Source organism: Triticum urartu, chromosome 2 (genome assembly GCF_003073215.2).
Source record: "Triticum urartu cultivar G1812 chromosome 2, Tu2.1, whole genome shotgun sequence".
Classification (NCBI taxonomy): Eukaryota; Viridiplantae; Streptophyta; class Magnoliopsida; order Poales; family Poaceae; genus Triticum; species Triticum urartu.
The window spans coordinates 36,308,510-36,332,874 of record NC_053023.1 but is presented as its reverse complement, the minus strand read 5'-3'; positions in this window follow the sequence as shown (position 1 = coordinate 36,332,874).

The following is a 24,365-nucleotide window of genomic DNA, read 5'->3' as shown; positions in this document are numbered from 1 at the left end:
TTCATAGGCATTTCTTGACGTCTACTAATATTACCAATTCTTTGACATTCACCACAAGACAAAACAAACTTACGGGCATCCTTGAAGAGAGTAGGCCAATAAAAACCGGATTGCAATACCTTATGTGCAGTTCTATCTCCAGCATGGTGTCCTCCATAAGCTTCGGAGTGACACTTGCGCAGGATCTGTTCCTGTTCATGGTAAGGTACACAACGTCTAATAACACCAACTACTCCTTCTTTATAAAGATGTGGGTCATCCCATAAGTAATGTCTTAAGTCATAGAAGAACTTTTTCTTTTGCTGGTATGTGAAACTAGGTGGTATAAACTTAACAACAATATAATTAGCATAATCATCATACCATGGAGCAGTACGAGAAGCATTTATCACAACTAATTGTTCATCAGGAAAGCTATCATCAATAGGTAGTGGGTCATTAAGAACATTCTCTAACCTAGACAAGTTGTCTGCAACAGGGTTCTCAGCTCCCTTTCTATCAATAATATGCAAATCAAATTCTTGTAGAAAGAGAACCCATCTAATAGGTCTAGGATTAGCATCTTTCTTTTCCATAAGATATTTAATAGGAACATGATCAGTGTGAACAGTTACTTTAGAATCAATAATATAAGGTCTGAACTTCTCACAAGCAAACACAACTGCTAAAAATTCCTTTTTAGTAGTAGCGTAATTTCTTTGAATACCGTCTAGAGTTTTACTAGCATATTGAATAACATTTAATTTCTTATCAACTCTTTGTCCTAGAACAACCCCTACAGCATAATCACTAGCATCACACATGATTTCAAATGGTAGATTCCAATCAGGAGGCTGAATGATAGGTGCAGAAATCAAAGCTTTCTTAAGTATTTCAAATGATTCTACAAAGTCATCATCAAAAACAAAAGGAACATCTTTTTGTAAGAGATTAGTCAGAGGCCTAATTTTTTTAGAGAAGTCCTTAATGAACCTCCTATAAAAACCTACATGACCAAGGAAACTTCTTATACCTTTAATGTCCTTAGGACACGACATATTTTCAATAGCATGAACTTTAGATTTATCAACTTCAATACCTCTTTCAGAAATTTTATGCCCCAAGACAATACCTTCATTAACCATAAAGTGGCACTTCTCCCAATTCAAGACAAGATTAGTTTCTTTGCATCTCTGCAAAACTCGATCAAGGTTGCTTAAGAAATCATGAAAAGAAGTTCCGTAAACAGAGAAATCATCCATGAAAACCTCAACAATCTTTTCACAAATGTCAGAGAATATAGCAGTCATACATCTTTGAAAAGTAGCAGGTGCATTGCATAAACGAAAAGGCATATGTCTATAAGCAAAGGTACCAAAAGGGCAAGTAAAAGTTGTCTTTTCTTGATCCTCTTTTGACACAGGTATTTGAGGGAAATCAGAATAACCATCTAGAAAGAAAAAATGTGTATGTTTGGATAATCTTTCTAGCATTTGATCAATAAAAGGTAAAGGGTAATGATCCTTTTTAGTAGCTTTATTTAATTTGTGGAAATCAATTACCATTCTACAACCTGTAACAATTCTTTGTGGGATCAATTCATCTTTATCATTAGGAACAACAGTAATTCCTCCCTTCTTAGGGACACAATGGACAGGACTTACTGATTGACTATCAGTAACGGGGTAAATTATACCTGCCTCCAGAAGCTTTAGTATTTCTTGTCTTACCACTTCTTTCATCTTAGGATTTAACCGTCGTTGGTGATCAACAACCGGTTTCGCGTCTTTCTCCAATTTTATTTTGTGCTGGCAGAGAGTGGGACTAATGCTCTTAAGATCATCAAGAGTATATCCAATAGCAGCATGGTGCTTCTTCAGAGTTTCCAATAATTTCTTTTCTTCATGCTCTGAAAGGTTAGCACTAATAATAACATGATATATCTCTTTCTCATCAAGATAAGCATATTTAAGAGTATCAGGTAAAGGTTTAAGCTCAAACACGGGATCACCCTTAGGTGGAGGAGGATCCCCTAGGATTTCAACAGGCAAGTTGTGTTTCAAAATAGGTCCCTTTTTAAAGAATACTTCATCTATTTCCCTTCTTTCATTCATAAACATATCATTTTCATGGTCTGGCAAATATTGTTCTAAAGGATCACTAGAAGGCACGACAATAGAAGCAAGACCAATAATTTCATCTTTACTAGGCAATTCTTTATCATGGGATTGTCTACGAAATTTAGCAAAATTAAATTCATGAGAATATCCCCTAAACCAATAGAAACAATATCCTTATTGCAGTCTATCTTAGCATTAACAATATTCAAGAAGGGTCTACCAAATATAATGGGACAAAAGTTATCTTGTGGGGTACCAAGAACAAGAAAATCAGCAGGATATTTAACTTTCCCACACAAGACTTCAACATCTCTAACAATCCCAACTGGTGAAATAGTGTCTCTATTGGCAAGTTTAATAGTAACACCAATTTCCTCTATCTCAGCAGGTGCAATATCATGCATAATTTCTTTATATAGGGAATGAGGTATTGCACTTGCACTAGCACCCATATCACATAAGCCATGATAACAATGATCTCCTATTTTAACAGAACTAACAGGCATGCCTACAACAGGTCTATGTTCATTTTTAGTATCGGGTCTAGCAATTCTAGCAGCTTCATCACAGAAGTAAATAACATACCCATCAATATTATCGGCCAAGAGATCTTTAACCATAGCAACACTAGGTTCAACTTTAATTTCCTCACAGGGAGTAGGTGTCCTAGTATCACTCTTACGAACCATAGTTGAAGCTTTAGTATGATCCTTTATTTAGCAGGAAAGGTGGTTTCTCAATATAGGCAGTAGGAACAACAGGATCATTATAAGTGATAGTCTTTTCTTCAACTTTAATAGGTTCAACTACTTTTACTTCAATGGGAGGATTATATTTAAACGACTTCTCCTTAGGGAGATCAACATGAGTAGCAAAGGAAAAGAGTCTTGATGACCCACAAGTGTAGGGGATCTATCGTAGCCTTTTCGATAATTAAGAGTGTCGAACCCAACAAGGAGCAGAAGGAAATGATAAGCAGTTTTCAGCAAGGTATTCTCTGCAAGCACTGAAATTATCGGTAACAGATAGTTTTGTGATAAGGTAATTTGTAACGAGTAACAAGTAATAAAAGTAAATAAGGTGCAGCAATATGGCCCAATCCTTTTTGCAGAAAAGGACAAGCCTGGACAAACTCTTATATAAAGGAAAGCGCTCCCGAGGACACATGGGGATTATCGTCAAGCTAGTTTTCATCACGCTCATATGATTCTCATTCGGTACTTTGATAATTTGATATGTGGGTGGACCGGTGCTTGGGTACTGTCCTTCCTTGGACAAGCATCCCACTTATGATTAACCCCTATTACAAGCATTTGCAACTACAACAGAAGTATTAAATTAAACCTAACCATAGCATGAAACATATGGATCCAAATCAGCCCCTTACGAAGCAACACATAAACTAGGGTTTAAGCTTCTGTCACTCTAGCAACCCATCATCTACTTATTAATTCCCAATGCCTTCCTCTAGGCCCAAACAATGGTGAAGTGTCATGTAGTCGACGTTCACATGACACCACTAGAGGAAAGACAACATACATCTCATCAAAATATCGAACGAATACCAAATTCACATGACTACTTATAGAAAGACTTCTCCCATGTCCTCAGGAACAAACGTAACTACTCACAAATCATATTCATGTTCATAATCATAGGGGTATTAATATGCATAATGGATCTGAACATATGATCTTCCACCAAGTAAACCAACTAGCATCAACTACAAGGAGTAATCAACACTACTAGCAACCCACAGGTACCAACCTAAGGTTTTGAGACAAAGATTGGATACAAGAGATGAACTAGGGTTTGAGATGAGATTGTGCTGGTGAAGATGTTGATGGAGATTGACCTCCTCCCAATGAGAGGACCGTTGGGAAGTTTCCCCGGCAAAACATCTCCACCGGAGCCCTAGATTGGTTCCCCCAAGGTTCCGCCTCGTGGCAGCGGAGTTTCGTCTCGTAAGCTTGCTTATGATTTTTTCCTCGACCAAAGACTCAATATAGCCAAAGATGGGCATCAGAGGGCTTCCAGGGGGCCCACAAGGCAGGGGCGCGCCCAGGGGGGTAGGGTGCGCCCCCACCCTCGTGGACGGTGGGTGGCCCCCCTCTGGTACTTCTTTCGCCCAATATTTTTTATATATTCTGAAATGTGCTCCCGTGAAGTTTTAGGACTTTTGGAGATGTGCAGAATAGGTCTCTAATATTTGCTCCTTTTCCAGCCCAGAATTCCAGTTGCCGGCATTCCCCCTCTTCATGCAAACCTTGTAAAATAAGAGAGAATAGGCATAAGTATTGTGACATAATGTGTAATACAACCCATAATGCAATAAATATCTATATAAAAGCATGATGCAAAATGGACGTATCACTTACCAAGGCTACTGGGGTGGCAGAGGTACGCGAGTGAGATCTGGACCAAATCAGGTTGATCCAGCGGCCAAGGGTGATGCATAGGAGAGGGTCGACGGTGGCGGTTGGGCTTGAGAAGAATACGTCGCGAGGAAGACGATGAAAGCGAAGAGGCGAAGGGGGGAAAGTGAAAAGGACCCCTGGCCCTATTTATAAGGCAAATGGATAAGTGGCATGCACGGGAATTGAGAAGCTCAAAATTGGATAGGTAACAGGGCCGACACCTCGATTGTCGGAGTTTCATGAAAAATGAAGGTTCATATATGGTTTTGGATTTGTATAGAATTAATGACAGGCGACGTCATGGCGAGTTATCATGATCTCAGAAGATGACGTCACGACGAGTTACAAGTCTTCACGAAGGTAATGGAGAAGGAATTTTCTTATGTGTTGAAGATTGACATGAACAAGTTCAAATCAACCTAGGGAATAATGTTGGGGATATAACTATTGAGTATAAACCTCCCAGGAAGGGCCGGGTTATGCTCATAATGATTTACCAATATTGAAGCCCATGAAGATATAGAGGATGGCGACTTACAAAGAAGACTTAATAAGAAGGCCCACAACCCGAAGGCGGATTAGGGCCCATAAATGTAAACCACCATAGGAGTATGACTTGTATTGTAAGATAGGAAAGAGTAGATACCTAGCCGGACTTGTTTATGAGTCGGCCGTGAATATGTGAACCACCGGGCGTCAACCTGTGTATATAAAGGGACGACCCGGCGGTGGGTTAAGTACAAGAAACAATAGATCGAGAGCCAGGTTAAGCGTATTTGCTCCCTGCTCATCGAAACCCTAGCAATACCACCTCCAACTGGATTAGGCTTTACCTTCACTGCAAGGGGCCGATCCAGTATAAACTCATCGTGTCCTTTGTCCTGATTAACCCCTTTAAGTTAACCTCATCGCGATGGCTCCACAACTAAGTCCTCACGCTAGGACATCTGCCGTGACAATTCCACGACAGATCTGATAACTTCAGCTCCGTGTGTGTCTTTGCATATCCTCGCATTTTCACGCTTTCACAAAATTCATATTTTGTGTGGACTTGGCTTTGTATATATGTGAATCACAGGTCGAACCTTGATCCTCAGACCGAGCTATGGAGCAACTATCTGCAACGGTGTCTCATTGACCAAAGCCATCTTGGAATCATACTAAGTTCATGAATGAACTATATGATTCAACATCTTCTTTTTCGCTTCAAAAGAGGCAACATACTTCGCCTCTGTTATAGAATTCGCCACAATAACTTGTTTGGACCAATTTCCAACTAACTGTGCCACCATATTGTGTGTTACACAAAACTCTCAATTTAAATCGAAAATTGCATGGAGAAATGATGAAGACTTTGTCGATGTAACCTTTTACAACAAACTCTTCATGATCTCCACTTGCGAGAAAACATGTCATCAGTGCTACTTTAGTACATAATGACCTTTTTACACTTTGTTTCATGATTAGTACTTTTGATCACTTTGGTATCTATACTCGCAACAGCATGGGAGTATTGGACATATCTGGTTGTTTTACATACCATGGAATACATGATTAATCCAAACACAGGAGTGTGTGGAATCTCCATCATGTATTTTGCTCATCAGTGTTTTGGGACACCGAGTCTTGCAAAAACTCTTTCCATGTGACTTTGGCAAGAATCACTCCTTGTCGTTCTTAGTGCTAAACGGTTTTAGCATCTTGTCAATATGTATTTTTGCTCAGCCCCATTAGGTAAATCCATCTCCATAGATCATTACGCCTAATATTAAGGCTATTTAGCCCAAGCACTTCATCGAAAAACTATTTTCAAATGAAGTCCTAATTCGTGTCAAGAAATTTATTTCCAATTAACAATGTGTCAATCACACAACGTTTTCAGACATATTATTATGCTCCCACTTACTTTCTTGTAACCACAAGCATCTTCGTTACCCATTGATGAAGTCAAACCCCTTTGACCATTCCATCAAAAAATGAAGATTCCAACTCCATTTTGCTATCTTCCGTCCATTGCTAGAACTCTGAAGTTTGCATACTTACTAGCATCCTTTGAACCGACAAAATACTTTGGATTGTATCACATACAAGTCCTAGGTTGTATTTCCATTCATGGAAATTATTTTTTCATCCATGTTTCATATCTCATGTTTCACTACTAGGAAAAGGGCTATAGATGAAATTGACACTAATGGCGCACCAGAGAAGTGGTGCGCCACTACTATATACTAATGGCGCACCATGTGGCGATGCGCCACAAGTAACAATTTTTTTTTCATTTTTACAAACATACTAATGGCGCATCCGGGCAAAGTGCGCCATTAGTAGTTCTAACTAGTAATGGCGCACCAGCCATGGAGTGCGCCAGTACTGTATTTTTTATTCTGTTTTTTGCAAAACTACTAATGGCGCACCGTGGCAAAGTGCTCCATTACTAGTTTAAACACTATTCTGATCACGGGATCAGAATAATATTCTGATCACAACCTGACTTACCCCGCTAGTAGTACATTGAACTTCCCTGTGAACTAGGTTGAACTTCCGCCAACATCGCCCAAATGGGGCTTGCCATATACCGTTGGAAAGCTATGGACATCAGTATCATGACCCAACTTAAATTTTTGACAAAATATACGCGGTTTTAGAGCAGTTTTGAAAACCGTTTTTTCTTCGCACAAAAAACGTGAATCGTATTTTCGATCGCATTTCTAAACCGTTTATCGGAATGAGGCATATAATATGGAGTTGGAAAGCTGCTGCAAAACCGTTCCTTCACATGTTGAAAGTTTTCTCTAATTTCCTATGGTTAAAGAGTAATTTGAAGAAACGTAAATTTTCGTAAACCGAACAGCTAAGTTCGTTTTTTCGATGTCATTTCTAAACGGCTAATCCAATGGAGGCATATGATACGGCGTTGGAAAGCTTATGAAAATGCGCTACTTTTTCATCTTGTAAGTTTTTTTATAATTTTGAATGGTTTAAGAGTAATTTAGAAAATGGTCCAAGTCCTAACGACTTCGTATTTTCGAGCTAATTTTTAACCGTGCGTCCGAATGCAGTAAATGATATGGCGTTGGAAAGCTTGAACAAATGCGAAACTTTTTGGTATGTATTGTTTCTCCTAATCCATTATGGTTTTATGTCAGTTTTGAAAATGGCTAAAAATGTATTTTTGCCGTAATTTCTACAAACTTTATCGGAATAGGGCAAATAATATACCACTGAAAAGCTATGGATTATTCGAAAAAAAATTTATGTTGATGGTTTTCTCTGATTCCTAGCCGTTTTCAAGTAATTTTGAAAACGGTGGGATCACGCGTTCTCCCTTTATCGCGAAACAGATTCTTCGAAAATGCACCGCGTGAAGAACCTGAACTTCTCGGCGTGTGTACCTGAACTTCAGTCTGTATTTCACGTGATTTTTTTGCTCGTAGATCTCCATCCACTGCTCGTAGCTCTCCATCTCACTCACGGGAATTGAGCGGGTGATATACCGATGGGAAGCTGTTGTAAACACGCAACTTTCCCATGTTGATCATTTTTTCATACTCGCGGCAATTTTGAAAGTTTTTCATCTGAAATGCATTCAGTGTAGTAGGTGAACTTCCTGCTGTTTTGACGTTGAACTTCTGTGACGTATTTTCGTTTGCAGTAGTTGAACTTCTGTGTTGTTTTCACCTCTATCACAAGAATTTTTGCACTTTCTTCGGCCGAGGACTTGAACTTCTAGCAAGAAAACTTTAGGCTTTGCATTTTCATTCTTTTTTAATACAAAATGCACACCGTGTACTACGTGAACTTTTGGCAGTTATCGATCTGAACTTCTGAGATCACGCGTTCTGCCTTCATCGAAATAACAGTCTCTGAAAAAGCACTTCATGAAGAGATTGAACTTCTGGATCAGTTCTTTTTGAACTTCACTCTATTTTTCACGTGTTATTTTTTACCCGTAACTCCCCAACCACTTACCAGAATTGAGCAAATGATATATCAATGAAAAGCTGTTGAAAACACGCAACTTTCCCGCGTTTATCATTTTTTCATACTTGTGACGGTTCAAAATAATTTTTTCATTACACAAAAACGTGTTTTATTTGGTATACATGAAACTTTTAAACTATACATCAGAATGTAACATATAATATACCGTTGGAAAACTTATGAATAGGAGCATCTTTTTCATATAGACAGCCATTACAATTTTTTTGTCGTTTGAGAGTAGTTTTAAAAATGGAAAAAACAACGTCGTTTTTTGCCTGTTTTTCACATGTAATTGAAGGTTGGACGTCCCGCACTAGAGATCTTGAACTTCACCATGAGGAGCACGTGAACTTCTTGCAACAAACTTTCTAAGCTTTTTATTTTCTATTCTTATATTCCTATCTAAAACGCATTTCCTGTACTAGTTGAACTTCCCACTGTTTTCACCTTGAACTGCTTAGTTTTCTAAATCTGAACTTCTTAAAGTCCCTTTTTTAAGAAACAACTAAAGTTACTAAAAATGAATTCTCTACTTTCTAAGAACTTAATATATTGTATATTATTGTGACTTTTTTATTTTTCGTGTGACACTTTTTATGCATTTTTTGTTCTCGGTGAAATGGCCTAGGCAATTCTTTTTTGGATGAAATTCATCTATATGTTATACCTCCGAACTTCGAATTTTCTTGAAACATGAACTTCACATGCTTTTGAAAAGAAAAAAATTACACACAAGAATACACGTACACAGTACACCAATTCGTAGTATGCACAACACTCTAGTACACACATTACGCTGGTGGAGGCGCTTAGGAGCAGTGCAAAGGGAGTTGTGGGTGTGAGTCACGTCCCATCGGCGTAGGGAGGTTCATTAATTTTTGTACATGAACTTCTACACGGTTTGTTCTTCAAAATTCTAATGCTGGTGTTGTGAAATGTCAAAATACATGCAGGTAGTAATATATGAACTTTCGGGGAAATAATAAATGAACTTCTAAAACACAATTTTGTTTTCTCACATAAACAAAATAAGAAACACAAGTCAGGGTAAAACTAGTGTCAATTTCTACACCCAAAATTTTCCCTTTTTGTGTGTGCAACCTCTCATCTGAACATATGCAAACCTCTGGTCAAATTACAGTGTAGCAAATCCCAAAGAAATCACGAAGCTTTGAACATTACAGGGAGCAACAGGATCAATTTTTCTGGAAAAAAAATTGACCATCAGACGAGATGGGAGGAGGAAGTGGGGAGAAGAGAGAAAGAGGAAGATGGAGTGAGTAGGCAGGAGGAAGTTGTTCGGGGGAGGGAGGGTGGGGATGGAGCTGTGGAGGAGCAGTAGGAGGGCGACGCCGGACCAAAGGGCAGGCCGCGCCGGAAGGGAGGGAAGGTCATAGCGGCGTAGCAGGAAGTTCACGCCAGACGCACACCTGGGAAGGAGAGCACGCTGCAGGGGGAGGCAGATAGGGGGATTGGGAGGGTGGGGCTCGCCGGCCCTGGGCGGATCCGCGCCCATGGATGGCCTTGGTTACCGGATCCGCGTCCATGGAGGGCGGCGGCGGCGCGGGATCCTGGACTGCGGTTGTTCGGGTGGTGGTGTTGGGGAGCCATGGTGAAGACGGGGATCCACGGCGGCGGCAGTGGATGGAGGCGACGGGGAACTGCGTCGGCGGCGGGTGGAGGTCCTGGGGAGGCGCGGTGGTCGTGGAAGATGGTGGGAGGCTGCGCCGGTGGGAGAAGGTGGCTGGAGCGCGGTGGCTGGCGAAGGTGCATGGTGGCCGTGGCGGAGGACATCCGTGGGGGCTCGCCGGTGGCGGAGGACAGCCGTGGGGGCCGGGGTGGCCGCGCGCCAGAGCCAGGGCGGCGGTAGTTGCCCCGGGGGGGGGGGGGGAGGCGCTGGATCGGGGAGGGGAAGTGGTGGGCGTGGGGCATTGCTTTTTTTATCTACAAGTTTAGGAAGTTTGGGAGGGAGCTATTGGGCCCTTATAGGGCTGGATGTGATCCAAATAACTATTTATTCTAATCCTGGGATTAGAATAGTGTTGTCCTATATATATGTATATATATATATATATATATAATCGAGATATGTTTTCTGTACATAAGGCACATTTAAGTTAATCTAATTATTTTGGAAAAAAATTAAAAGGAAAAAGAGAAAATAAATAAAATATAAAAAATATTAGAAATCTATGCCTACGGCTATGCCATCGGCATAGCTACAGCCACGGAAGGGTAGAGCCATGGATCAATGACGTGGCACCGTCCATGGGCCAAGCCTATGCCGACGGCAAGGCTGTCGCCATAGATATGCCACCCCACGGACCGGTGAGCGTTTCGGATCGTTGACGTGGCGGCTCACGCAGATCGATGACGGCGGCATAGCTATGCCGACGGCCTTGCTATCGGCATAGCTATGCCGACGGCCACCGTTAGTCCCCGTCGGCGTAGGCTTCACGCCGTCAAAGGATGTCGCCGCTTAGGTAGTCGGGCCCACAGATATACCAAAGACAGCCTCTATGCCGCCGGCCGCCGTAGGCATATTGATAGGGATGCCGACGGCCGGTCTGTGCTGACGGCCCCCGTCGGCATAGGTGGATGTATGCCGACGGCTTTTCTATGCTGACGGCCTCACCTGGGCCGTCTGGACACATCCATCGATGCCGACGGGGGCCGTCGGCATAGATTTGGCCGTTGGCAATTGGGTAAATTCTGGTAGTGCTCCCCCTCTCTTGTGGAGATCTATTCGATGTAAGCTTCTTTTTGCGGTGTGTTTGTTGAGACCGATGAATTGTGGGTTTATGATCAAGTCTATCTATGAATAATATTTGAATCTTCTCTGAATTCTTTTATGTATGATTGGTTATCTTTGCAAGTCTCTTCGAATTATCAGTTTGGTTTGGCCTACTAGATTGATCTTTCTTGCAATGGGAGAAGTGCTTAGCTTTGGGTTCAATCTTGCGGTGTCCTTTCCCGGTGACAGTAAGGGCAGCAAGGCACGTATTGTATTGTTGCCATCGAGGATAACAAGATGGGGTTTTCTTCATATTGCATGAGTCTATCCCTCTACATCATGTCATCTTGCTTAAGGCGTTACTCTGTTTTTAACTTAATACTCTAGATGCATGCTGGATAGCGGTCGATGAGTGGAGTAATAGTAGTAGATGCAGGCAGGAGTCGGTCTACTTGTCTCGGACGTGATGCCTATATACATGATCATACCTAGATATTCTCATAACTATGCTCAATTTTGTCAATTGCTCAACAGTAATTTGTTCATCCACCATAGAATACTTATGTTCTCGAGAGAAGCCACTAGTGAAACCTATGGCCCCCGGGTCTATCTTTATCATATCAATCTCCTACTACTTAGTTATTCACTTTGCAATTTACTTTTCCTTTATTTTACTTTGCATCTTTATCACAAAAATACCAAAAATATTATCTTATCATATCTGTCAGATCTCGCTCTCGTAAGTGGCCCTATAGGGATTGACAACCCCTATTTGTGTTGGTTGCAAGGATTTATTTGTTTTGTGCAGGTGCGAGGGACTCACGCGTAGCCTCCTACTGGATTGATACCTTGGTTCTCAAAAACTGAGGGAAATACTTACGCTACTTTGCTGCATCATTACCAGAGGCGGATGTTTGCGTCTACGGTTGGATGGGCGGCTCCCGCATCTTTTCCGCAGACCACGTCCGGACATAAAAACAGACATATAGCAGAGGTATTTGTGGGTCAGCTTTGGAGATGCCCTAAGGAACCTTCTATCTATTAGCCATAAATTGGAATAATCATGAACTCATTCTTTTTCCATAAAGTCAAGGTAGTTCATCATCCCAACATCATTTCGGTGGAACAATACAGACATGCACTATTCTCAATACACTTCCACAAGGACATACATGTAGATGGTATGGTTCATATATGATAGAAAGGGATGATGCAACAAAGTAGCGTAAGTTTCCCCCCCAGTTTTTGAGAACCAAGGTATCAATCCAGTAGGAGGCTACGCACGAGTCCCTCGTACCAGCACAAAACAAATAAATCCTCGCAACCAAAGTAAATAGGGGTTATCAATCCCTATAAGGCCACTTACGAGAGTGAGATCTAATAGATATGATAAGATAATATTTTTGGTATTTCTACGATAAAGATGCAAAGTAAAATAAAGGCAAAGTAAATAGCAAAGGAAATAACTAAGTAGTAGGAGATCAATATGATAAAGATAGAGCTGGGGCCCATAGGTTTCACTAGTGGCTTCTCTCAAGAGCATAAGTATTCTACGGTGGGTGAACAAATTATTGTTGAGCAATTGACATAATTGAGCTAGTTATGAGAATATCTAGGTATGATCATGTATATAGGCATCACGTCCGAGACAAGTAGACCGACTCCTGCCTGCATCTACTACTATTACTCCACTCATCGACCACTATCTAGCATGCATCTAGAGTATTAAGTTGAAAACAGAGTAACGCCTTAAGCAAGATGACATGATGTAGAGGGATAGACTCATGCAATATGAAGAAAACCCCATCTTGTTATCCTCGATGGCAACAATACAATACGTGCCTTGCTGCCCCTACTATCACTGGGAAAGGACACCGCAAGATTGAACCCAAAGCTAAGCACTTCTACCATTGCAAGAAAGATCAATCTAGTAGGCCAAACCAAACTGATAATTCGAAGAGACTTGCAAAGATAACCAATCATACATAAAAGAATTCAGAGAAGATTCAAATATTATTCATAGATAGACTTGATCATAAACCCACAATTCATCGGTCTTAACAAACACACCGCAAAAAGAAGATTACATCGAATAGTTCTCCACAAGAGAGGGGGAGAACATTGTATTCAGATCCAAAGAGAGAGAAGAAGCCTTCTAGCTACTAACTATGGACCCGTAGGTCTGAGGTAAACTACTCACACTTCATTGGAGAGGCTATGGTGTTGATGTAGAAGCCCTCCGTGATCGATGCCCCCTCCGGCGGAGCACCGGAACAGACCCCAAGATGGGATCTCGTGGATATAGAAAGTTGCGGCATTGGAATTAGGTTTTTGGCTCTGTATCTGATCGTTTGGGGGTACGTAGGTATATATAGGAGGAAGGAGTACGTCGGTGGAGCAACAGGGGGCCCACGAGGGTGGAGGGCGCGCCTGGTGGGGGTAGGCGCGCCCCCTACCTCGTGGACTCCTCTTTTCTTTCTTGACGTAGAGTCCAAGTCTCCCGGGTGTTGTTCGTTGAGAAAATCACGTTCCCGAAGGTTTCATTCCGTTTGGACTCCATTTGATATTCCTTTTCTTCGAAACCCTAAAACAGGAAGAAAACAACAATTCTGGGCTGGACCTCTAGTTAATAGGTTAGTCCCAAAAATAATATAAAAGTGGATAATAAAGCCCAATAATGTCCAAAATAGTAGATAATATAGCATGGAGAAATCAAAAATTATAGATACGTTGGAGACGTATCAAGTATCCCCAAGCTTAATTCCTGCTCGTCCTCGAGTAGGTAAATGATAAAAAAGATAATTTTTGATGTGAAGTGCTACTTGGCATAATTTTAATGTAATTCTTCTTAATTGTGGTATGAATATTCAGATCCAAAAGATTCAAGACAAAAGTCTAATATTGACATAAAAATAATAATACTTCAAGCATACTAACTAAGCAATTATGTCTTCTCAAAATAACATGGCTAAAGAAAGTTATCCCTACAAAATCATATAGTCTGGCTATGCTCTAGCTTCACCACACAAAATATTTAAATCATGCACAACCCCGATGACAAGCCAAGCAATTGTTTCATACTTTTGACCTTCTCAAAACTTTTTCAATCTTCATGCAATACATGAGCGTGAGCCATGGATATATCACTATAGGTGGAATAGAGTGGTGGTTGTGGAGAAGACAAAAAGGGAGAAGATAGTCTCACATCAACTAGGCATATCAATGGGCTATGGAGATGCCCATCAATAGATATCAATGTGAGTGAGCAGGGATTGCCATGCAACGGATGCACTGGAGCTATAAGTATATGAAAGCTCAAAAAGAAACTAAGTGGGTGTGCATCCAACTTGCTTGCTCATGAAGACCTAGGGCATTTTGAGGAAGCCCATCATTGGAATATACAAGCCAAGTTCTATAATGAAAGATTCCCACTAGTATATGAAAGTGATAACATGAGAGACTCTCTACTATGAAGATCATGGTGCTACTTTGAAGCACAAGTGTGGCAAAAGGATAGTAACATTGTCCCTTCTCTCTTTTTCTCTCATTTTTTTATTTGGGCCTTTTCTCTTTTTTTGTATGGCCTCTTTTCTTTCTCCTTTTATTTATTTATTTTTCGTTCGGAGTCTCGTCCCGACTTGTGGGGGAATCATACTCTCCATCATCCTTTCCTCACTGGGACAATGCTCCAATAATGATGATCATCACACTTATATTTTTCTTACAACTCAACAATTAGAACTCGATACTTAGAACAAAATATGACTCTATATGAATGCCTGCAACGGTGTGCCGGGATATGCAATGAATCAAGAGTGACACGTATGAAAGAATTATGAATGGTGGCTTTGCCACAAATACGATGTCAACTACATGATCATGCTAAGCAATATGACAATGATGGAGTGTGTCATAATAAACAGAATGGTGGAAAGTTACATGGCAATATATCTCGGAATGGCTATGGAAATGCTATAATAGGTAGGCATGGTGGTTGTTTTGAGGAAGGTATATGGTGGGTGTATGATACCAGCGAAAGGTGCACGGTATTAGAGAGGCTACCAAAGGTGGAAGGGTGAGAGTGCGTATAATCCATGGACTCAACATTAGTCATAAAGAACTCATATACTTATTGCAAAAATCTACAAGTTATCAAAGCAAAGTATTATGCGCATGCTCCTAGGGGGATAGATTGGTAGGAAAATACCATCGCTCGTCCCCGACCACCACTCATAAGGAAGACAATCAATAAATAAATCATGCTCTGACTTCATCACATAACGGTTCACCGTACATGCATGCTACGGGAATCACAAGCTTCAACACAAGTATTTCTCAAATTCACAACTACTAAACTAGCATGACTTTAATATCACCATCTTCATATCTCAAAACAATTATCAAGTATCAAACTTATCATAGTATTCAACACACTCATAAGAGAATTTTTTTTATTCTTGAATACCTAGCATATTAGGATTTTAAGCAACTTACCATGCTATTAAGACTCTCAAAATAATCTAACTGAAGCATGAGAGATCAATTGTTTCTATAAAACAAATCCACCACCGTGCTCTAAAAGATATAAGTGAAGTACTAGAGCAAAATTATATAACTCAAAAGATATAAGCGAAGCACATAGAGTATTCTAACAAATTCCAAATCATGTATGGCTCTCTCAAAAGGTGTGTACAGCAAGGATGATTGTGGTAAAATAACAAGCAAAGACTCAAATAATACAAAACGCTCCAAGCAAAACACATATCATGTGGCGAATAAAAATATAGCTCCAAGTAAAGTTACCGATAGAAGTAGACGAAAGAGGGGATGCCTTCCGGGGCATCCCCAAGCTTTGGCTTTTAGGTCTCCTTAGATTATCTTGGGGGTGCCATGGGCGTCCCCAAGCTTAGGCTCTTGCCACTTCTTGTTCCATAATCCATCAAATCTTTACCCAAAACTTGAAAACTTCACAACACAAAGCTTAAAGTAGAAAATCTTGTGAGCTCTGTTAGTGAAAGAAAATAAAAGACCACTTCAAGGTACTGTAATTAACTCATTATTTATTTATATACCTACTGTATTCCAACTTCTCTATGGTTTATAAACTATTTTACTAGCCATAGATTCATCAAAATAAGCAAACAACGCACGAGAAACAGAATCTGTCAAAAACAGAACAGCCTGTAGTAATCTGTAGCTAGCGCAAGATCTGGAACCCCAAAAATTCTAAAATAAATTTCTGGACGTGAGGAATTTATCTATTAATCATCTTCAAAAAGAATTAACTAAATAGCACTTCCAAATAAAAATGGCAGCAGTTCTCGTGAGCGCTAAAGTTTCTGTTTTTTAACAGAAAGTTCAACAAGACTTTCCCCAAGTCTTCCCAATGGTTCTACTTGGCACAACACTAATCAAACACAAAAAACACAACAAAAACAGAGGCTAGATAAATTATTTATTACTAAATATGAGCAAAAAGCAAGGAATAAAAATAAAATTGGGTTGCCTCCCAACAAGCGCTATCGTTTAACGCCCCTAGCTAGGCATAACAAGCAAGAATAGATCTAGGAGTATTGCCATCTTTGGTAGGCAATCCATAGGTGGCTCTCATAATAGATTCATAAGGTAATTTATTTTATTTCTAGGAAAGTGTTCCTTGACTTTCCTTAATGGAAATTGGAATCTAATATTTCCTTCCTTCTTCATATCAATAATTGCACCAATCGTTCTAAAGAAAGGTCTACCAAGAATAATAGGACATGAAGGATGGAAATCTATGTCAAGAACAATAAAATCTACGGGAACATAATTCATATTTTCAACAATAATAACATCATTAATACTTCCCATAGGTTTCTTAATAGTGGATTCCGCAAGGTGCAAGTTTAGAGAGCAATCATCAAAATCACGGAAACCTAACAAATCACACAAAGTCTTTGGAATCGTGGAAACACTAGCACCCAAATCACATAAAGCATAGCATTCATGATCTTTACTTTTAATTTTAATAGTTGGTTCCCACTCATCATAAAGTTTCTAGGGATAGAAACTTCCAATTCAAGTTTTTCTTCATAAGATTGCATCAAGGCATCAAGGACATGTTTAGTAAACGCTTTATTTTGACTATAAGCATGGGGAGAATTTAGCACGGATTGCAACAAGGAAATACAATCAATCAAAGATCAATTTTCATAGTTAAATTCCTTGAAATCCCTAATAGTGGGTTTAGCAACATCTAGGGTTTTAATTTCTTCAATCCCACTTTTATCAAATTTAGCATCAAGATCAACAAATTCCGAATTCTTGGAACGCCTTCTAGGTAAAGGTGGATCATATTCGGTCCCATCATTATCAAGATTCATATTGCAAAACAAAGATTAAATAGGGTACACATCAATAATTTTTAGATCTTCATCTTTATTTTCATAGGAACTAGAAGAACACGCTCTTATAAAGGCATCTTTCTTAGCACGCATCCTAGCAGTTCTTTCTTTGCACACATCAATGGAAATTCTCATGGCTTTGAGAGACTCATTGATATCATGCTTAGGTGGAATAGATCTAAGTTTCAAAGAATCAACATCAAGAGCAATTCTATCAACGTTCCTAGCCAAATCATCAATCTTAAGCAATTTTTCTTCAATCATAGCATTAAAATTCTTTTGCGAAGTAATAAATTCTTTAATATTATATTAAAATGAGGGCATCTTATTAGAATTTCCATAAGAATTGTTGTAGGAATTACCATAATTATTAGAGGGATTACTAGGATAAGGCCTAGGATTAAAATTTTCTCTATACGCGTTGTTACCAAAATTGTTCCAACCAACAAAATTCACATCCATAGATTCATTATTATTCTCAATCAAAGTAGACAAGGGCATATCATTAGGATCAGAAGAAACACTCGTATTAGCAAATAATTTCATAAGTTCATCCATCTTTCCACTCAAAACATTAATTTCTTCTATCACATGCACCTTTTTATTATTAGATCTTTCAGTATGCCATTGCAAATAATTAACCATAACTAGTCGTCAACCCGTGCGATGCATGGGCTAGTTTAAATTCTGACAATACATAAATTATAGAAGTAATACCAATTGATTATCACATGGGTATATGCTTCTGATCACCAAAAAATATAATAGTTCTCCATGGTTGGACATAGGATAAAGAGGATCAATTTTTGGATTTGATTACTGGTTATACGCTTTACATGTAAACTCACATTGAAAACATGCATGTTATAATTTTTCATGGTAATCCATGCATATGACACATAATTAAATACTTCTAGTTACTTAATGATTAGAGTGCTTCACATGTGTTCATATTTTCTGTCAGATCTTTTCATTTGTATGTCTATTAGTTCTCAACCTTCTTTTGTTTTTGTGGATTGTTATTTTAGGTGAATTGATCTAAAAGATTGTATACCATATTGCACGACCGGAAATAATGGGATTATATGTGTGTGTGATATTTCCATTTAGATGACATAAAATGACTTGTGTATTTTTTTATATGGACTCATACATGAAACCTGCTGTCCTAAAATCCAAAATAATGGAAAGCATAATCTCTTATCATCATTTATGTGCATAGATGTACTTTAGAATTAAATACATTTGGAAAAAAAAGCTATATGACAGGATGCAATGTTACATAAAAGGAGCATATCAAGTGATATTTCATTAGTTTCTTTCAAATTCCTGCTGCTTCATATACCATGAATGTACTAAAAGTTATCAAGGAATGTAAATTTAATTTTTCATGGATGCAAATATAACATCAAGAAGATATACTACAGAGGAAACATCAAATCCAAGAGCTAGGTTGATTTGTTCAACAAACACTTGTATTGGAAATACACAATTGATGTTGCATAGGATAAGAACTATACTCTAAGTGCATAGATATACCTGGATGTTATTTAATATGGATGTTATTTTCATACACTTGGAAGTTAATATGATAGTTATTTATGCAAAGGCAAAAGATACATCGACAATTTATTATATATATGCAACTATGAGAATGACACATATTAGAGGCCATGTGAAGTTCGCACGTAACACAATAAGTTCTCTTATCCATGATGCATCAGTTAAAGATCATTCAATTTTACGTATTGGATGAATATATATATATATATACATATATATATATATATTGTGAGCTAAAATTCGACACATTGAATCTCCTTTGTTGAAGACAATGCATCTCACCATGCAAACCTGAAGATTTTACTAAAAACTCAACCCAATTAATATCTACAGAAGAGAGAGAAACATTATGTCACTCCCCAAATAATTTGTTATGTTAATAAGAGAAGCATTACTATAGAATGCAATGATTACTAATACTGTGAGTAGTGTTTGCAAACTTACATCATCTCCTGAAAAATTTCTATTTCTTAAATTCGACAATATAGAAGGCAAAGCACCCATGGTGAAACTACCAGTACTAATAAGATTAGATCGGCCATTGGGTCTTAAATCGTAGTAAAAATAGCATCTACACTCACATAAAAACTACAATAAATGTTTGCATTGTCTTTCATTGATCAGAAACAGATTTCTGCTAGCTCCACGAAGACAAAGAAGGCCATGCTGTAGTCCAATGAAAACTATTAAAAGAAAGCATTTGAACTAACCAGAAAAATAGCGTTAGTACAATAATATTATTAATTAAGTAGGCTCTCACTCAATGACTGTGGTGAATCAATACCAAAGAAAACAAAAAATATGATTTATAAACTGAAATGTTAGACTGAATTTATGCATTATGTACCAGACCAACATTTGTAAACCTAAAGTAAAAAATGAAGAGAGCATATAAAAATAATAATTAAAGAAAAACAACATAACACACAATCAACTCATTCTGAGATTGCAATTCTGGTTACAGGTATTTTCTGAAATACAATCAAAATGCACCTCCATTGCTGTTAGAACAGAAACACGCATCAGCAATCAAACAGTTAGCTTGAATACCAAAAGAAAAAAGAAAAACGAGAAGATTATTTAGACAGCTAAATTAAAAAGTCAGGCAAAAACGAATTCTAATAAGATTTCAATGAAGTAATAAAGTTTGCTTCAAGGATTTCACTTTGTGTGACATATTTGAGGTGCCAGAAAAGAGCAATCAGATCTATACCACTATGGGTAGTGAAACAATGATAAGAAAATAGATCAAATCATAGACATTATTCTATTGTGTATCTAGTACAGAGAGTGCCGATTTGCTAAAACACGGAATATTAATTTCCATATCTAAAATTAAATACAAACTTACACCTCATCAAGCATCGATTCTCACCTATCACCATATGTCGTAGATTCATCCTTGGCCACATTTTTGTGTAATAACTTGGTGTGCACCATAGATCAATCATATATGCAGACCTGTATTAGAAGGGGGTGAGAGAAATCAAGGGGATATTAGTTGGAAAGATATGGATTAGATGCACATAAGAGTTGGAGTGCTAAGTAGGATCCAATAAGTGTATATATGTATGGCTGGAACAACCTCAGCTGACCATTCAAGGCTAGTGTATCTCCATATGGTTAGAAATATCTAATGTATAACTGCTAATTACATGTCTCTACATACCTACACAGTTGGACATATATGGGTCTGGAGACTTGACCCGTGCACACCACCTAGCTGCAGGCGTTTATTCATCGACATTGGTAAACTTGTCCTGCAAAAAATGCATAATGTAAAGACAGTGTGATTTTTTGTATCAAAAGAGGACATGTCAGACTGGAAGTCCAGGAGAACAATTTATCTAAGAGTGATAGAGAAAGTGATATATGCTTCACGTGCTCTTGATGACGACCAGATTGTATATACTTGAAACGTTTGACAATCCTCCATTGTTTGGACGAACCGGATCGCGAAGCCTAATAAAACTGCATTAAGTTTGTCCCTGGATAATTAGATCTGCAAGTTATGTCGTTAACCAATGAAAATTAGGACGCGTACAGCTACTGAATTCATACAAATGAAGCAATCATCACAACATGTCGCAGCAGGCTGTTGTGCTATAAATGTCAGCAAGCATAAATCTATGAACACCATGGCCCAGTTCTATCTAAACGACTTGATGCCATTGATATAGGAACTCTGGTTCCTTTTGGATTAACATACATAGTCTATCAGCGCATGGTCGTCCTTGGTGTTGCATCGCCAGGCAAAAGAGGCCCTAAAGACAGGTAGCGCTGCAATGCAGTAAGATCTTGGGCCAAACCATACCTAGCGCGTTGGCGGAGAGAAGAAATTGTGACTAATGAATCAGATTGCATGAACCTTTCGAGAGGAAACGGCCGCAATCTAGACTAAAGGGATCCGTAGAGATCGCAGGGACGTCACACCAAGGGTTGGAGATGTAGGATACTTGGGGAAGCCATGATTGCAACATCGGCTCGAGATGATCCATGAAGAGAGAGAAGATGGGTCAAGGAGCAAGAAAGCCAGTTGTGTTGGCTTGCGGCAGCAGCACTGCAAGAAGAAAAATCATGGCAGTGGAAGGATGAACGCGAGAGGACGGTGGTGGCGAGTTCAGTAGATCGGAGGCGGCTGGGTTGGAGGGCGTGAGGGTGGGATTGTGTATGGAGGGAGAGATAAGATGACCACGTGAGATTGAGCAACAGGGAGCTACCTAAGTTTTTTTACGTGAGATTTTGTTTTTTTCTTGGACTTATTAACATGGGACTCTTTCTGAAATCTTGATCATTACAATTTGTTCACTTTTTCTAGAACAATATAGGATTCAATCTTAGCTTGAGAGAGGGAGAGGCCACGTAATTTCCTTTCTTGAAATTCACGTGGGATAGAGATATCGTGATGTTTTTTTGTGAAATATATATATATATATATATATGAATATGGACATGTTTTTAGATGGGCCAGGTTTGGTATTTGTTACGTGCAGCTTCGATCTTTTTCTCCACCATGTGAGTAATGTAAATTGTGGTGGTGATTTTTTGAGCTAATCTACACCGTAATAACCTGGCCCCACCAGATAAACGGCCCTAATTTTCCGATTAACGTAGAAATTTCTTGGACTAATGTACACTGTAATAACTCGGTCCCACCAGATTAACGGCTCCTAATTACTGATTAACGTGGTAATTTCTAGGGAGTCTGTAATTAGTATAGGTATAGATAGATATTTTCTAGGAGTTTAGTAGCTTCTCCTAAAGTGATTTCCATAAAAGTGCCTCCCGCGGCCGAATCTAAGAGATTTCTAGAAGCAAAATTCAAGTCGGCATAAAAATTTTGAACAATCATCCACAAATTTAAACCATGAGTAGGGCAATTACGTATCATTAATTTCATTCTCTCCCAAGCTTGTGCAACATGTTCATCATCAATTTGCTTAAAATTCATAATATCGTTTCTAAGAGAGATGATCTTAGCGGGAGGAAAATACTTAGAGATAAAAGCATCTTTGCACTTGTTCCATGAATCAATACTATTTTTAGGCAAAGACGAAAACCAAGCTTTAGCACGATCTCTAAGGAAAAAAGGAAATAGCTTCAATTGAACAATATCATTATCCACATCTTTCTTACTTTGCATGTCACACAAATCAACGAAGCTATTTAGATGGGTAGCGGCATCTTCACTAGGAAGGCCAGAGAACAGATCTTTCATGACAAGATTCAGCAAAGCAGTATTAATTTCACAAGATTGAGCATCGGTACGAGGAGCAATCGAAGTGCTAATAAAATCATTGTTGTTGGTATTGGTGAAGTCACATAATTTAGTATTATCTTGAGCCATCGTGACAAGCAAGCAAACTAACACACAAGCAAACAGAAAGCAAGCGGGCAAAAAGAGGAAAATAGAGAAAGAGAGGGAGGATAGAGAGAGGGGGCGAATAAGACGGCAAGGGTGAAGTGGGGGAGAGGAAAACGAGAGGCAAATGGCAAATAATGTAATGCGGGAGATAAGGGTATGTGATGGGTACTTGGTATGTTGACTTTTGCGTAGACCTCCCTGGCAACGGCGCCAGAAATCCTTCTTGCTACCTCTTGAGCATTGCGTTGGTTTTCCCCGAAGAGGAAGGGATGATGCAGCAAAGTAGCATAAGTATTTCCCTTAGTTTTTGAGAACCAAGGTATCAATCCAGTAGGAGGCTACGCGCGAGTCCCTCGTACCTGCTTAAAACAAATAAATCCTCGCAACCAACGCAAATAGGGGTTGTCAATCCCTATAAGGCCACTTACGAGAGTGAGATCTGATAGATATGATAAGATAATATTTTTGGTATTTTTATGATAAAGATGCAAAGTAAAATAAAGGCAAAGGAAATAGCAAAAGGAAATAGCAAAAGGAAATAACTAAGTAGTAGGAGATCAATATGATAAAGATAGACCCGGGGGCCATAGGTTTCACTAGTGGCTTCTCTCGAGAGCATAAGTATTCTACGGTGGGTGAACAAATTACTATTGAGAAATTGACATAATTGAGCATAGTTATGAGAATATCTAGGTATGATCATGTATATAGGAATCACGCCCGAGACAAGTAGACCGACTCCTGCCTGCATCTACTACTATTACTCCACTCATCGACCACTATCCAGCATGCATCTAGGGTATTAAGTTAAAAACAGAGTAACGCCTTAAGCAAGATGACATAATGTAGAGGGATAGACTCATGCAATATGAAGAAAACTCCATCTTGTTATCCTCGATGGCAACAATACAATATGTGCCTTACTGCCCCTACTGTCACTCGGAAAGGACACCGCAAGATTGTACCCAAAGCTAAGCACTTCTCCCATTGCAAGAAAGATCAATCTAGTAGGCCAAACCAAATTGATAATTCGAAGAGACTTGCAAAGATAACCAATCATACATAAAAGAATTCAGAGAAGATTCAAATATTATTCATAGATAGACTTGATCATAAACCCACAATTCATCGGTCTCAACAAACACACCACAAAAAGAAGATTACATCGAATAGTTCTCCACAAGAGAGGGGGAGAACATTGTATTGAGATCCAAAAAGAGAGAAGAAGCCATCTAGCTACTAACTATGGACCCGTAGGTCTGAGGTAAACTACTCACACTTCATCGGAGAGGCTATGGTGTTGATGTAGAAGCCCTCCGTGAT